The sequence below is a fragment of the Quercus robur genome, chromosome 4 (genome assembly GCF_932294415.1).
Source record: "Quercus robur chromosome 4, dhQueRobu3.1, whole genome shotgun sequence".
NCBI classification, from domain to species: domain Eukaryota; kingdom Viridiplantae; phylum Streptophyta; class Magnoliopsida; order Fagales; family Fagaceae; genus Quercus; species Quercus robur.
This window is the reverse complement of record NC_065537.1, coordinates 65238230-65255040: the sequence shown is the minus strand read 5'-3', so window position 1 is coordinate 65255040 and position 16811 is coordinate 65238230. Positions and strand designations below refer to the sequence as shown.

The following is a 16811-nucleotide window of genomic DNA, read 5'->3' as shown; positions in this document are numbered from 1 at the left end:
GGGTTACACAGATGCTTTTTCTCCTGTAGCAAAGTTTGTCTCAATTAGAATTGTTCTTTCTATGGCTGTTGTGAAAAACTGGTGTTTACATAAGATGAATGTTAATAATGCCTTTCTTCATGGGATTTGGATGAAGAAGTTTACACGTCTTTTCCTCCTGGCTTCCACAGCAAGGGGGAGCATGTTTTTGGCAGTAATAGTGTGTTAGTTTGTAAGCTTAACAAGAGTTTATATGGTTTAAAATAGGCTTCTCGGCAATGGTTTGCCAAGTTCTCCTATACAATTCTGAATTTTGGTTTCATCCAATCTAAGGCTGATTATTCACTCTTTACATATACTCAAGGATCATCCTTTATAGTGCTATTCGTGTATGTTGATGACATACTTCTCACAGGGAATGATACTGATTGTATAACTGATCTAAAGCAAGTACCTGACAAGAATTTTGGCTTAAAAGATCTTGGTTCCCTCAGGTATTTCTTGGGACTTGAAGTTGCAAGGAATGAAAGAGGAATTACCTTGAATCAGAGGAAATATGCATTGGAGATTCTACAAGACACAGGTTTGATTGGTTCTAAACTAGTCAACACTCCAATGGAGCAGAATCTTCATCTCTCCAAAGATGAAGGAAGGCCAATTGTAGATTCAAGTCAATATAGAAGATTGGTAGGTTTCTATATTTGACTTTAACAAGGCCAAATATTACATATACAGTGCATAGATTAAGTCAATTCCTTTCTGAGCCTAGAGAATCTCATTTGAAAGCTGCTCATAGAGTTCTTCAATATGTAAAGGGTTCTCCTGGCAAAGAACTTTTCTTTCCTGCTAAGTTAGACTTGCAAGTTAAGGCCTTTTGTGATGTAGATTGGGTAGGTTGCTAGTGTCTTGGAGATCAAAGAAACAAAGCACAGTTTCAAGGTCATCTGCTGAGACAGAGTAAAAAGCTACGGCAACCACAACTTGTGAGATAATTTGGATACTATAACTGCTTAGAGATTTGAGAATTGATCACCCTAAAAGTGCTATTCTATTCTGTGATAACCAAGCTACCTTACACATTACAGCTAACCTAGTATTTCACGAGTGAACAAAGCACGTAGAGGTGGGTTGCCACCTTGTGAGAGACAAAATAGCAGGAGTAATAAGGATTTTCCATGTTTCAAGTAATCTTCAAGTAGCAGATATTTTTGCCAAGGCACCATCCTTTTTCAGATTGATGAATAAGCTGGGCATGATTGACATATTTGCTCCAACTGCTAAAGATACTTGTTTGGAAGATCAAGTCTTGAATCCTGAAATTCAAGACTTGAGGGGGAGGGTTGAAATTCAAGATGAAAACCAAGTCTAGAAACTTAATAAGCAGAAGGGAAAACTTGAAGAAGCAAAGGAAGACATTTCACTAAAAGGAAAGAAGAAGCAGTTAAAAATGATGTCGTCTGAATTAGTGAAAACCTGTGTGGCAGACATGTGAGTTGTTTTCTGTTATTAGTTTCGGCTTTAAACATGTCATTAAGCCACATGTCTTGTATCTATTGTTCTATTCCTTTTTTTTTTTAGTTTGTTAGAGCTGTTAGTTGTATATAAAACAGAGCCTGTACATTTTGTTAATTGAGCTTTCTCATTTTTTCATTTTCTAATTGTTAGGACATATGTGATTCACTTGTTAAGAACATATGTCACTATTTCATGTAATTGTCTAATCTTTTGACAAAACACACTTTACTTGTAATTGGGTAGATCTAGGATGTGTTTAATACTTCAAGAAACTGTGTTTCAAGATCAAGTGTTAAAGCCATGCAAGTCTGTCCAAGAAACAAGCTGAAGAAGTGATGTTCATTAAAGCTCGACAGCTAGCTATTTATCGAGACCTGTAGAGCTGTTGAAGCTCGTGACTCGACAGCAACTCGACAGATAGGGTATTTGTAACGTCCCATCAGTTAAAAAAAAAAAAAAAAAAAGGATCAGATTGTTGGTTCCCACGTGCTCCCCACCTAACCCCACTACCCATCACACAATCCACTCCCTCTTTTCTCTCCTTGGCCGGTCACTCTCACTCTTGTTCTCCTTTTCTTTTTCTCTTTCAGTCAACACAACACACAATACACACACTCCTCTCCCTCACCCTCCCACCGGTACATTCCTCATCATCACCTCTACCATTTTTTCCGGCAAAATCACTAGAAAATCCTCAAGAACATCACACCTTCACATAAGTTAATTGAGGTAAAAGTTTTAATCTCTTTTGATGAGTATTATGTTCTTGTTTGAGGTTATTTTACCCAAGCTTTAATAATGATATTCATGTGTTGTATGTATGGGTTTTGGTCTTGGTGGATGTATTTGTTGAGTGAGTTCATGATTTTTACAATGTTGGGTATCTAAGGCTTGTTATGGTGAAAATTTAGGGGTTTTGAGGTATATCTTGTGAAATAAATTGTGAATATAATTTTATGGTTTATTTGGAGCTAGTTAAAGATCTAAATTGTTTGTTTGAAAGGATATTGTGATTTTGGTATCATGGGTCTCTTGATGATGTTGTGAAAACCTTGTGGAAACTATTTATAAATTATTGGGGTTTTGATGTTAGAAATAATACCTTGTATGATTCATAAGTATAATGGGAGTCTATGTCTTGTAAAGTAATTGGTTAAGAAACTTTGGAGATGGAAAATATTATTTGTGAGGCTAAATCTAGGCTTGCCTAATTTAGTGCTTATTTGGCAATTCCTAATATGTAGCTTGATACAATTTCAAGCTTTATGCTTATTTTGATAGGTTTGCTTGGTATTGTTTAGGTTTTAGCTAATTTCTTTTGGAGCTTGGAAAATTAGGTTTTTTGTGGGTTGCGAGGTAAGTAGCTTTTTAATGGGATTTTTGGAAAAATAATCACGTTGCATAAATATTATTTTTGGGTCAAACACATTTTGGAAAATTAATGATGGAACTATGTTTTTCTAAAAGGTGTTGTGTTATGACCCTACTATATATGATTATATATGAAAATGCATATTCTTATTGCATATGGGGGATTTGCATGATTTGTTAGCAAAGAAAAGACTAGCATCTTTGATTAAATTCTAGAAAATGCGTATTATGGATTTATTGCATTATTTGCAAAAATATAAAGATGCTTTATCTTGGCCTATGTTATTTGGGAAGTTAATACAAAATCTCTTTGGCAAGAAATGAGTTGAAGGCTTTGAGAACCTTGTGAATATCTTGGGCATTCAAATATTTTATGAAACTACTTAGAAGTGAATTATGTATTTTGAATGAAAGTTATGTGAGCTCTTTATGTTCTACCCATGTGCTGTGACATGTGATTACTCGGTGATTACCTAGCTAGATACTATAGTCTATGTGACATTAGTATCTTAGCACCCGTCTTTGTGATGGTTATTAGTTCCGGCTTTGTGTCGGCGATGAGTTCCGGCTTTGTGTCGGCAGTTTAGTTCCGGCTTTGTGTCGGCGATTATCATGTGGCCTTGGGTTAGATTTTCTGGTTTGGAACGGTGTTGTTATTGCTTACAGTATAGTAAGTAGTTTCATGTTGAGATATTTCGAGGAATATATAGTATGTAATCTCATGAGAACATTTTGAGAAGCTTTGTGCTGTGTCAATTTATTCATTCTTGTCATATTATTTTTGGGAAATGGTTTTGTAGAAACTATTTGGAAACTCCCGAATTAAAAGCATGATTTGTAAATTGTTACCATCATGAAACTTGCATTTCCCCCACCCCCTTTAATTATGCTACTTACTGGGCTCTGTCTCATCCCATTATTTTATAACATTTCAGAGTAGGCAACGGTCTTTTGAGACAGCTTTTTGGTGGCTAATAGTAGTTAGACTAACTACTAATGGAGGCTGAACTTTGGTAATGGGTATATTAGATGATGTACATCTTAGAATAGGCTTGACTCATTCTTTTGTATATTATAGTGGCTGTGATGTTATTTCCCACTGATGAGACAAGCTGATGATATGTAATTAATTATTCAAACCTCTATTCTTTTGTGGCCAATGGTCTTTGTAATTATTGCTTAGAGCTCTAACTTACTCTGAGAGTATATTCAATGGAATTATTATGATAATCCTTGATATTAGAACTTGATATAATTTTGTGGATTGGATTGTCAAAAAGGAAAGAAAGAAAAAAAAATCTACAGGTACTTTGAGATGTCTTTCTCATGCTTCAAACCCTTTGGGGTTTGGGGTGTAACAGTATTTGTTGAGGTTTATGAAAAACAGAATTTCAGTTCTGTTTTGACTCCAATCCGTGATTATGTGTTTGAGTTTTCTTTTCTCACAACCCTAGACATATAAAAAGATTGTTTTAAGGGCCGTCAAAGAGTTCACAAGTTGCACAAGTATTGAGCAAAGTTTGTTCAAGCAAATTGTGACTTGAGACAGAATTTGTCCTAATTCATCGTTCTTGTGAAGAAGTTGTTGTGTTTGTGCACCGTAGGGTTTTATGACCAAGTATCTTCTTGATCTTCATCGTGGATGAACTGAAGAACTTTGCAGCCAACAATCTTCTCTAGTTGGTGATTGAAGTCACGTACTGGGATCCGCGCAATTAGTTAGTCACGTATTGGGAGCTGTGTATCAAAATGAGAAATTGTCATTACAGAACAAGTCCAATTAGGTATTGGGGTAAGGGTTCAACTGTAGGTTGGTATAAGGTACTAGGATTCCTTTACTTGTAACCGCTTGTTGTGATAATAGTAGAATTTTGGGAGTGGTGATCTTAAAATCACCCGGTGGGGTTTTTGCCATGTTGGTTTTCCCCATTCGTAAACAAATCACTGTGTCAATTTATTTTTTGCTGCATACTTAGTTTAATTGGTGATTTGTTTGTGCTACCACGTGTTTGCATGTTAATTTGATTAATTAATAAACTTGGCTAATTAATCAATTAATTCATCACAAGGGGTCAATACGTTTTTGGCTTATCACTGATCAATAAGATTCAGATACAGCAAGAAAGCTCTCCTTTCTTTTACAGGCCATAAGATTCTCCAATAGGGTATTGCAACTCTAAAGTAAAGAGTACTTACCGGGATTTCTTAATCTGTGCTATGGGATAGAAAAGCCTGGTAAGCCTTGGTACTTTGGCTGCTTCACACAGTACAAGGCCTTGAAGATCCCCCAAAGCCAAATGTCTTTCCTATAGGTCAGGTTCTTTACTTACCTGAAATTAAAATCCAAATTACAGATGAGAAATAGAATTTTTTTTTCTTTTTTTTGGGATAAGTCCAAATTACAGATGAGAAACAGATTACTTTTGGCTTCATAATATATTGGAACCCAATATTGACAAAGATTTAGTCATTATTTGTCTCAAGATGCACCATTTATGGTATCTATCATTCTATCTTGACTTTCTCCAAATATGTCCTTGTTATCATCCCAATTACCTAATAGGTTTCAACTATTATAAACACTAGTTGCGAACCCATGCGTTGTGCGTGATAATAAATTTCTTATTATTCACACTCTAATAATGAGTAATGTATTTCGTAATTATATTTTTATTTATTATAGGAACAATCATAAATGTAATATAGGAACAATCCAAAACACCAAAAAAATGTAAACTAAAAAAAATTAATAAAACTTAACAATGATTAATTGAACCAATATTGGGATAAAATTTTGTTTTTGATAATCTATTAAGGTTATTTTCTTTGTAGAAATTATAATTTCGGCCGCCCAAAACATATTATCAAATAAACAATTATTAGCAAAATCTAAGAATTAAATTTCTATACATGCATTGTTATAAAATAATAATAAAAATAAAATTGCAAAAGTTAAAATTTGTCACCTATCCGATTATTTTCATTTGGTTAACCTTTACTTTTCTTTAAATAAATGGCATTATAGAGTACTTCTAATACAACTATTAAGAGTAGTTTGTCCACCACAAAGAATTAGAAAATAAACAAAAATTAGTGAAGTCTCATAGTTTAACATCTAAATTGAGCACTATAAAAAATCATGCTATGTAACAGAATAAATACCAAATTATCCAAATCATGCTATATAATAGAATAATATTATATTTTTATATGCTATATTTAATTCTTTAGAACGCAATAGGATAACATTTAACAATCAAATAGAATTAAAAAAAAAAAAAAAAAAAAAAAAAAAAAAAAAAAAACAACAACAACAACAACAATTTAAAAAACAAAACTAAATCACAATTTAAAAAATAAAACTAAATTGCATTAACCCAAAATAGAGTTTAATTTAAAGAATATAAAAAATTATCAACCTAAAGTAGAGATGCAAGAAAAATAAAAAAATCCACCAAAAAATTTAGAGAGAGAGAGAGAGAGAGAGAGAGAGAGAGAGAGGGAACCTTTTTTTTTTTTTTTTTTTTTTTTTTTTATGAGGGAAAACTATGCATAGAATTGAAGAGATAGTGACAAATTTATAGTAAGAGGGTGTGAATAATAAGAGACAAAAATAAAGGAAGATGAAGGGAAAGAGGAAGAATGATATTAATGTAGAGGGTAGTGGGGAGATGAAAAGGTAAGGGAGAGAGAAAAATTGAAGAAGTAGTGGGGAGATGAAATGGTAAGGGAGAGAGAAAGGTTGGAAAAGTGTAAATATTAAAAAAATAAATGTTAAATACAATTATAAGAAAATAGAGAAAAAAAAAAAAAAAAACCCCTAAAGCTTGAAAGACTTCAACGTTTTGTTTTTTTGTTTGTTTATTTGTTTGTTTGTTTTTGTTTTTTTTTTTTTTTAAGCTGAAAAGGCTCACATAAAACCCTAAAGCTAAATTGAAAAGTCTTTGGGTTGGGCTTGATAATGAAACTAAATAAATAAGAGGTGAGCTGGATTAATTATACAAATTTATTATAGGGTGATAGTGGAAGTAAATAAATAAGTAGTTGGCTAGATTTATTATAGGGTGATAGTAGAAGTAAATAAATAAGTAGTGTGCTGCATTTTATAGGGCTGAAAATTGTAAAAATCATTTTAAAATTGTAGGACATATTATTTTTTTAAAAAGAAAAGAAAAGAAAAAAAAAGAATGACGTGACAACTGATATGGCGCAACGTGAGAGCAGCAGTATTAAACGCTACGCTTCAGCTTTTAGTAATATATAGATTTGTTTTTGTTTTTTTTTTATTGTTTTTTTTGTTTTTTTTTTTTAAACTGAAAAGGCTCACACAAAACCCTAAAGCTGAATTGAAAAGTCTTTGGGTTGGGCTTGATAGTGAGGCTAAATAAATAAGAGGTGAGCTGGATTAATTATACAGATTTATTATAGGGTGATAATGGAAGTAAATAAATAAGTAGTTGGCTAGATTTATTATAGGGTGATAGTGGAAGTAAATAAATAAGTAGTGTGCTGCATTTTATAGGGCTGAAAATTGTAAAAACCATTTTAAAATTGTAGGACATATTATATTTTTAAAAAGAAAAGAAAAGGAAAAAAAGAATGACGTGGTAGCTAATGTGGCGCAATGTGAGAGTAGCAGCATTAAATGCTACGCTTCAACTTTTAGTAATATATAGATGAGAGAGAGAGAGAGAGAGGTGTAATACCAACCCATACATCTATGTGCCAGACCACCTGCCAGCCAAATTTTTTGTTCCCGGTGAATGGCACTTCAATATTGGGGAATTTCCACTACTCATCTGCCTATTTAAATTATGCATATATGTATATGGTTTCAACACAATGCTAGTGGGACTATAAGAATTCTATCCGATTAATTGAATATTAGTTAAAACTGCAGTAGCTAATTCATTTGCATCATGGCCTTTCCTAGGACTTTTCCCTGCCACCTTTATTAAATTAGTGCTTACCTCTTTATCTCTTTCTCCATCATTTTTCTCCCTGAAAACATCAATATGATACTAGTTAGTAATACTGTAATAAGCAATAGGGGAAGGTTATATTGGTGGAACTGACACTTTTGGTTTTGATTGAAGTTGTTTTAACTTTAAAATCAATTGAAAGTTGCACAGATTGAAAGAGAAGAGTACATATATTCATTATTTAATATAACTACAAAAGTTAAGATAAACAAGAGAAGAGGAAGAATTTTTTGAAGGAAAGATGGTAATGCTTTAAGGAGGTTGAGGGAAGACAGGGACATTGGCCCCAGGGTCAGGGTCAGGATTGCCACATTATCTATCTCAGCACTGCTTTCCAGATTGGCTTAACCAGGAGTACAAAGCAAACCAACAAGACATTTGTAAAATTAACATTGTCCCATGCAAATCCACCTTGCATTTATTTCATAACATACACCCCTAAGAACAAATACATCAAATAACAGCAGATGCTAAATAAGTAAATATACATTTGTCACAAAGAGACTAATCTTCAAAGTATATTTTGATAAAAGAACGACGTCCTTCAAATAATCAAACAAGATGCTGGGATGGACATCAAATTTTATTATAGGCATCATGACCAATTTTGATATAAGAATCCTCATAGCTGCATACAAGTGATAACCTGTAAATCACATGCCTTGGTGAGAGGCTAAGAGCACACAGTCAAACACCAATGTTAGTTACAAATACAAATACTAATGCTCATAAATGTGAACTCATTATTTAGCATACTGAATTCGGTTGAAAGTAAAAGAAGGTGGATAAACTATTTAGTTTTATCCAATGAATTTGGTTGAAACACAATCTCTTTAATTAAGCTTTAGAAAGCATAGAAAATCTCAATCTCAAGTCCCAACCCAACGAAGAACTAATTAGGTAACTCAGGCATGCAACAACAATCAGGATGTTCCATTCCACCACCAACAATCAATGCCTTGACTGACAAAATATCAAGACACAAAGACCCCATCAGCAAGAATATATTTAATCAACAAATCTTTTTCTTGAGAATCCACTAAAGCAGATTCACTACCCTCAAGAATATAAATATAATGATCAAGAACTGAGCACATTCAGTCAATTTAAGGCTATTATATATAGGCCACTTCTCCATAACTACAATTGTTATATTAGTCACTTTCAACAAGACATCCATGTGCACTCCTACTGGACCCTGTTCTGACACCTATAGAACAGTCCACTTTATTTTATCCAACAAATGTGCAAAACAAAAGATGCCTTTTTTGTTTACCAAAAAAAAAAAAAAAAAAAAAAAAAAAAAAGAAAAAGATGCCTTTTTGTTAAGTTATTAGCAAACAGTATTTGTTTCTAAATTTACTCATATGGATTTTCTTTGAGTACCAACCAAGAGATGCCACTTTAAAGCAAATTTAATTGACACTTAAAAAGGGTTTAAAGTTACTACTAGAAGAAGTAGATTTTAGATAGAAGTTGGTACCAAAAAAATCAATTTTTATAGTCAAAGAGACCAAAGATTAGTCGAATTTGGAATTTAATAGATAAATAAAAGACTAGTCTTGTTTATAGCAAACAGGTTGATAAAATGGACTGATGGACCTTATTTTTTGTGGGCTTAAATTCTGCTATTCCCCTGATTGAGGATGAAAAACCTGAAAATCAGCAAATGTAAACCCTCATCAATAAACCCATATGGAAAGCCATGTTCTCTCAACACAGACATACAACCCATCAAATCCATCAGATTTCATCTATAGGATCATGAAAGTAAACCTAGTGAAATGACAAGGTGAAAAGAACAAATATCAAATGGCAATTCTGCATACATTTCTAATATGATACACTAATTGACTTGCTTTTCCTTCAAACATATATCATGTATTAATATTAAACAAAGTGCCTAAAGCAGATTCATGGACAAAGGAGTGAAAGGAAAAAGAGACCCTGTGCTATGTTGTCTTTTACTGTTCTGAAACTTTTGTATGATGCTATTTCGAGGTAAAAACATGAGTCAGTTCTTATAACTGTCAATTATCTGCTTCAAAAAGACAGTTGTAAAACTGAAATTTCAAGCTTGCCTAGGAGAGAATCTTTATGCCTTGATTGCTGAAAAAGACAGAACCAATTCAAAAAACTAGTTAAAGAGTCAATCCACATTAACTCTTGAATTCCATTAGACAAGAGAGTTGTAAAGTTGTGATTTCCAACAATCTTGTGTTGGCTTTCATTCCGTGCCAAATCTGACTGTAATTTATTCAATCATTTTCCCTGTATGTATGTGGATTTATTTGTAAGGGATGAGTGTGAGAAATCGGTAAAAAATCAAACTTCAAAAGATGAATCAGTAGAATTCGCGAGTAGTTTGCGAGAAGCAACCCGTGAAAAGGCCACGTGTGAAGCACATGACTGAAAGCTGAAGAGTCGTGCCAGGCTGTCGAGTTCGTAAGTGTTTTGTGAGAAGGGCCATCTCGCGAAGTACCCACGAAACTCTCTGTTTGATAAAAAGTTTATTTGTTTTACCAAATTCTTTACCCACACTATAAATACCCTCATTACCTACGAATTGTAAGGAGTGCTTTTCAGAGAGAAAACCCTAGTAAATACACTTGAGAGTTAGAGATTATTATACCCACAATCATTTACACATTTTCTTATGGTTTTCCTTAACTCCTACCTCTCCATCTCTAGATCTTTGAAAGGTTGTTAGTCCAAACACTTACCACACCCATTCTAAGTATCAAGTGAGATTTTGGTGTTGTTAGGAAGCATTGGAAGGAGCCATTCATTGGAGGATGCAATCGGGCTCTACTAGAATGGATTGTGTTAATTTAGGAAAAGATTATTTTTTGATTAAGTTCTTAAGTGCTGATGATTATGATAAAGTGCTGAAAGGAGGTCCATGGTTTGTTGGAGAGAACTTTTTAGCCATTAAGCCATGGGAACCTTACTTTAGAGCATCTGAGGATATTTAACCTTAGTAGCAGTGTGGGTGAGATTTCTAGAGCTACCAATAGAATTTTATGATATGGAGGCGTTGAAGGAAATTGGCAGTGCAATTGGGCCTGTTCTCCGAATAGACTCATATACTGCTACTGGTTCAAGGGGAAGTTTTGCAAGACTTTGCATCCAGGTAGAGATAAACAAGCCTTTTATCACTTCGATCCGGATAGGAAGAATGGTTCAACAAGTTAGATATGAGGGTATTTCCACTCTTTGCTTCTGTTGTGGGTGATTGGGTCACAAACTTACATTGTAGCTATCAGATAAAGCAACAAGAGAGGAATGTTAGTGTTGCAGCTAAAACTGACGGTCAGGAAAGGGAGGAAATGAAATCCGCGGACACAAACTATGGTCTGTGGATGTTAGTTACACGACGAAAAAATTTAGTTAGGAACGGACGAGTTTAAAAGTCCCATTATAGAGGGTTAGGAGAATGAGGTCAGCCACAAGGGCAGAATAGTACAACAACAGGTTAACAGGGAGGTAATGGTGACTGAAATGTCATAGGAATCCCCAAAAGCATATTTGCTTTACCAAAAACCGGGTCCTTCATGTTTAAGGCTTGAGATGGCTAATCTAGTAGCTGTTGAAGAACCGTGTGAAGTCTTGGGAAGTGGTATGGAGGTAACCCAAAATTTGAGTGATGGTAAGAGAGGGATTCTCTCCTCGGCTTCCAAAGTTTCTAGTAAAAGGAACTTGGGAACAAAAAATTCAAAATCTCTTAAAAGACAACATTCAACTACAAGTGGGAAAAATCCAAAACTCAACACTTCTCAAGCCGGTGAGTATGGAAGCAAGTCAACAGGGAAGGAGCATCATGCCTCGGCCTAGGTGGGCGATCTGGTACCAAGGGAAACCGATGATAGTAACCGACGAAATAATCCTTCAGATCAGGGCGGCGCTGACGGATACCCTGGGGTGGTGCGACGTGGAGTTGGGGAAGGCGTGGAAGAATATTTTTCCTTTAACTCCAGTAAGCATTAGAATGGGAAATCTTCCTTTGGACCATCCAGCTTAGGGTCTGACTCCCAACCCTTGGCAGAGGTTCATCACAGATTTACCACTCCTGTCTTGGGAGGAGGCCGAAGTTCTGAGCAAGCAGTGAAGACCATCAGTAGTGCCCCACTTCGACGAATCCGGATGGATAATCTAGGAAAGGAAGTTGGTGGATTAAAGGGGAATGGCGACTGCTCATTTGGGGAACCATCCAATGTTGAAATTGGTGCAGATTCTGTCTCCAATGAACAGCTGCGAGGTGCTAATTTGCTGCATGGAGGACATGATAGGGATTCTAAAGTATATGATGGTTTGGAAACCAGAATGGAAGAATTCCAAGGAACTACTGAGGAGGATGGGATGGAGTATGGTGGAATTAGCCACAATGAATCCGAATCAGGTTGAAGTTCCTATTAGTCAGTTCGTCCAAATGAATATTCTTATGTGGAATTGTAGAGGAGCTCTAAATCCGGATTTTAAGAGAAAGGTTTTTGAAATGGTTGTGAATCATCGCCCCTCAATTATGGTTATTATGGAGACCAGAGTTGGAGGTGAGAGAGCTGAAAAAATTATAGATGAGTTGCCCTTTAATGGTTTTATTACAACTGACACTATTGGGTATACTGGCGGTTTATGGATCCTGTGGAATAAAGAGGATGCGGAATTTTCTCTATTGGCAAATACGAAGCAGGAGATACATGCCACTCTTAAGGTACATGGTTCAAACCTTTCTTGGTTATTTTCCGCTATTTATGCAAGTCCTCGTCTGGCTGAAAAAGACGAATTTTGTGGTCTAACATTGAGGAGGTAGGTCGTTTACACTCAATGCCATGGCTTATGATAGGGGATTTTAATGAAGTCCTTTGTAGTAAGGATAAATTTGGAGGGAACCAAGTTAATATTAATAGAGCTATGGAATTTAAAGCTTGCCTGGATTCTTGTAGTTTTGTTGATTTAGGGTTTGCAGGACCCAAATATACTTGGACAAATAAGAGGCAATTAACAGACTTAATTTTGGAAAGGATAGACCGATGTTTTGCTAACCCGCTTTGGAGAATTTTCTATCCGAAAGCAGTTGTAACTCATTTACCAAAACTTATTCTAATCATCACCCTGTTTTGATTGAACTCTAGAAGCCTGATTCTAATAGGGCTAACATACATTTTCGTTTTCAAAGTATGTGGCCATTGCCTCCGGATTTTCCGAGGGTGGTTAAAGAAGCTTGGTCTGAAGGAGGTTCCTTGCACCCGGCCACTGTGGGGTTTACAAGGAAGGTGAAGCAATGGAATTCTGAGGTGTTTGGGAATCTATTTGATAGAAAGAGGAGAGTCCTTGCTATACTGAATGACACTCAAAGAGCTTTAGCTAATAATCCTAGTGAGTCTCTGCTTCAGCTTGAGAAATACTTAATTGAGGAATACTCTTCTATCCTCCTCTAGGAAGAAGAATATTGGGCACTAAAATCAAGAATTAATGCAGCTGTATTTGGAGATCGTAACACCTCTTATTTTCACATGTCTACTGTTGTTAGGAGGCAAAGGAACAAGATCAGATGCTTGAAGAATAGTGTAGGGGAATGGATTGACAATGAAGAGGCCGTTAAAAAGCACATCTTGGTGGGGTTTGAAAAACTTTATTCCACTGAGATGAGTATGTCCTCATGGCAATCTCCAATATCAGAATTTGCTTGCTGCTTCTTAACTGAACAAGAAAGGGATTGGATGGGTAGAGATGTAACGGAGGAGGAGGTTAAGGATGGTTTGTGGAGTTTGAAGTCATTTAAAGCGCCAGGACCAGATGGTTTGCATGCTAGATTCTATCAACAATTCTGGCGAGAAGTGGGGAATTCAGTTTGCAAAGAAGTTTTAGATATTTTTGAGCAGGGTAAGGTGCTTGATTATCTCAATGAGACCCTTGTTACTCTGATTCCAAAGTGCCAAAGCCCCGAATCTTTGAATAATTATAAACCAATCAGTCTTTGTAATTCGATCTATAAAGTGGTTTCAAAAATCATTGTAAACAAAATTAGACCCCACATAGGTAAATTGATTTCCCCTGTCCAAATAGCTTTTGTGCCGGGTAGGAAGGGCATTGATAATGTTTTGATAGCCCAAGAACTGTTCTATGCTTTGGATAGAAAGAAAGGAAAGGAAGGGTACATGGCTATTAAAGTGGACTTGGAGAAAGCTTATGACAGATTAGAGTGGAGTTCTGTTCACAAAGTAATTCATGCTTTTCATTTTCCTCATAACTTAATCAAGGTGATTATGAGCTGTGTCACTTCTACTAGGATTTCGATCCTATTTAATGGGGGTGCTTTAGAGCCTTTCAAGCCATCAAGAGGGCTAAGGCAAGGAGATCCGATTTCACCATACTTGTTTATTTTGTGTATGTAGTTTCCTGGGCACTTAATAGAGGAGAAATGTATCAATGGAGATTGGATACCTTTAAAAGCCCCACGGGAGAACATTGGTATATCCCACCTGTTTTTTTGTGGATGATTTAATATTATTTGCAAAGGTGGAGGAGAAAGCTTGTGAGGCTATTTCAGAAGTTCTAAACAGATTTTGTGTGGAGTCGGGGCAAAAGGTGAGTCTTGAAAAGTTGAGAATTTATTTCTCTCCAAATGTACAAGAGGGAAATAGAGAAGAGATCTGCTCTAGATTGGGAATTCAAGCCACAACTAATATTGGCAAGTATTTGGGATTTCCTATTAATCATAGAGGGGCAGCAAGGAACTGGTTAAATTTTGTTGCGGAAAGGGTGATGAATAAACTTGCGGGTTGGAAAGCAAAGTTCTTATCTTTTGCAGGGAGGACTGTCCTTGTGAAGTCGATCATGTTTGCTATTCCTAACTATGTGATGCAAGGGGAGGCATTACCTATACATTTATGCAAGAAATTGGACAAGATTAATAGGAATTTCCTATGGGGGTCAACTAGAGATAAGAAAAAACTTCATTTGGTCGGGTGGAGCTAAAGAATTCTTGAGAAATTCTATCTCACCTTGAGATAGAGAGAGCTGGTATTTCATTTATATAGAAACTATTACATTTTGTATATTGTCAATTTAGATGGATATGTACAGAGGAGAAAAAATAGGGAGCAATAAGGACAGCTAGCTGTGATACTAGCTGTGATATTTTGAAATAAGGACAGCTAGCTGTGATACGGACAGGTAGCTGTGATATTTTCCTTCTACAATTTAGGTGGTTTTGGTCTAGAAATGCTTTCCTCCTAATTTTTAGCCTTCTGATTTTCAGTTGCACTTTTACTCCCCCTTAAACTTGGCCGTGGATCAAGACAAAGGCCAAGTTTGTTTCGTAATTCTTAAAAGGCAACCTTGGAGGGAGGCTTGGTGAAAATATCAACTAATTGATGGTTGGATGGAACGAAGTGGGTTTCAAGAGAACCAAGAGCCACCTTTTCACGAACATGGTGATAATCTAGTTCAATGTGTTTTGTCCTTCCATGAAAGACAGGATTCACTGTCATATACAAGGCACTCAAGTTATCACAATGTAGTATTGAAGGGCGAGGAAGGGCAATACCAAGATCACGAAGTAAGAAGGACAGCCATGTGAGTTCAGCTGCAGTGGATGCCATGGAGCGATACTCAGCCTCAGCACTAGATCAAGACACAGTTGATTGCTTTTTTGCACTCCAAGAGATGCAATTACTGACCAGGAATGTGCAGAACCCTGTGGTAGACCATCGGCTAATAGAGCAACCTGCCCAATCAACATCAGAAAACCCATACAAATCAAGAGTACTTGAGGCCAAAATTTGTAACCCAAAGTGAGCAGTCCCATGGACATAACGCAGAATGTGTTTGACAAGCTGGTAATGAGCCATTGTAGGAGCATGCATAAATTGACACACAAAATTGACACTATAGGAAAGTTCTGGTCTAGTGAAGGTAAGATATTGTAGTCCTCCAACTAGGCTACGATAATGTGTGAGATCAGGGTAGAGATCATTATTGATGGGAAGTTGCTGACCTTTGGAAGGCATGGGTGTCGAAATTGGTTTGCATGATGTCATGGCGGCACGATCTAGAAGTTCCAAAGCATAGCATGTTTGTGAAAGGAAAAGACCTTGGGTACTATCATATCATCAACGTAGAGTAGCAAAATAAGAACTCCACGAGAAGATTGGCAAATGAACAAACTCGAGTCAGATATGCTGCAATAAAAGCCGAGTTGAAGAAGAAAGTCACTAAGCCTATCAAATCAAGCACAAGGGGCTTGTTTAAGGCCATATAGGGCACGACTTAGCTAGCATACATGAGTAGGGTGTACTGGATCAACATAGCCCAGTGGTTGATGCATGTAAACAGGAGTAGATAGAAAGCCATAAAGGAATGCATTTTTGACGTCAAGTTGGCGAATCTCCCATCCTTTGACAACTGCTATTGTGAGGGTAAGTCGAATACTAGCAGGTTTGATAACAGGAGAGAAGGTTTCTGAGAAATCTATGCCGTCAACTTGATGAAACCCCTTGGCAACTAATCGTGCTTTGAGTTTAGCTTTATAAACCCATTTACATCCCACCACATTCATCTCTGGTTTGTATGGAACAAGGATCCATGTTTTGTTTGCAGCAAGGGCATCCATCTCCTCATCCATGGTAGCTACCCAACCTGGGTGACATTTAGCATTTTGAATGGATCGCAGTTCAGTTGGGATATCATGCTTTATGCGAGCTACATGGAGATTAGCATACTTGGGGTTGGGCTTACGTACACCAACCTTGGAACGAGTGAGCATGGGGTGCTGAGTTAGGTTTGTTTCAGGAGGAATAGGAGTGGTCTCTACTGGTGGATCTGAGGAAGATGCTTGACATGGCTTCGACAAAGAAGGGCCTGATATGGTCATTGTAGGAGGCTTAGCTGAGGAGGAATTGTGATGCATTTGATGGTGCAGTTGGCTAGTGATATCTTGAGATTTAGGCGGTGCAAAGGCTG

The 16811-nt window shown here is 36.2% G+C and overlaps 1 long non-coding RNA gene across 1 annotated transcript; it reads left to right on the top strand.

The window, feature by feature from the left end:
• The first annotated feature begins 1927 nt into the window (after positions 1 to 1927).
• Positions 1928 to 4095, top strand: LOC126723381 (uncharacterized). Its single transcript, XR_007654250.1, has 2 exons — positions 1928 to 2223; positions 3801 to 4095. It is a non-coding gene; the product is annotated as an uncharacterized LOC126723381 (long non-coding RNA).
• Positions 4096 to 16811: the final 12716 nt, after the last annotated feature.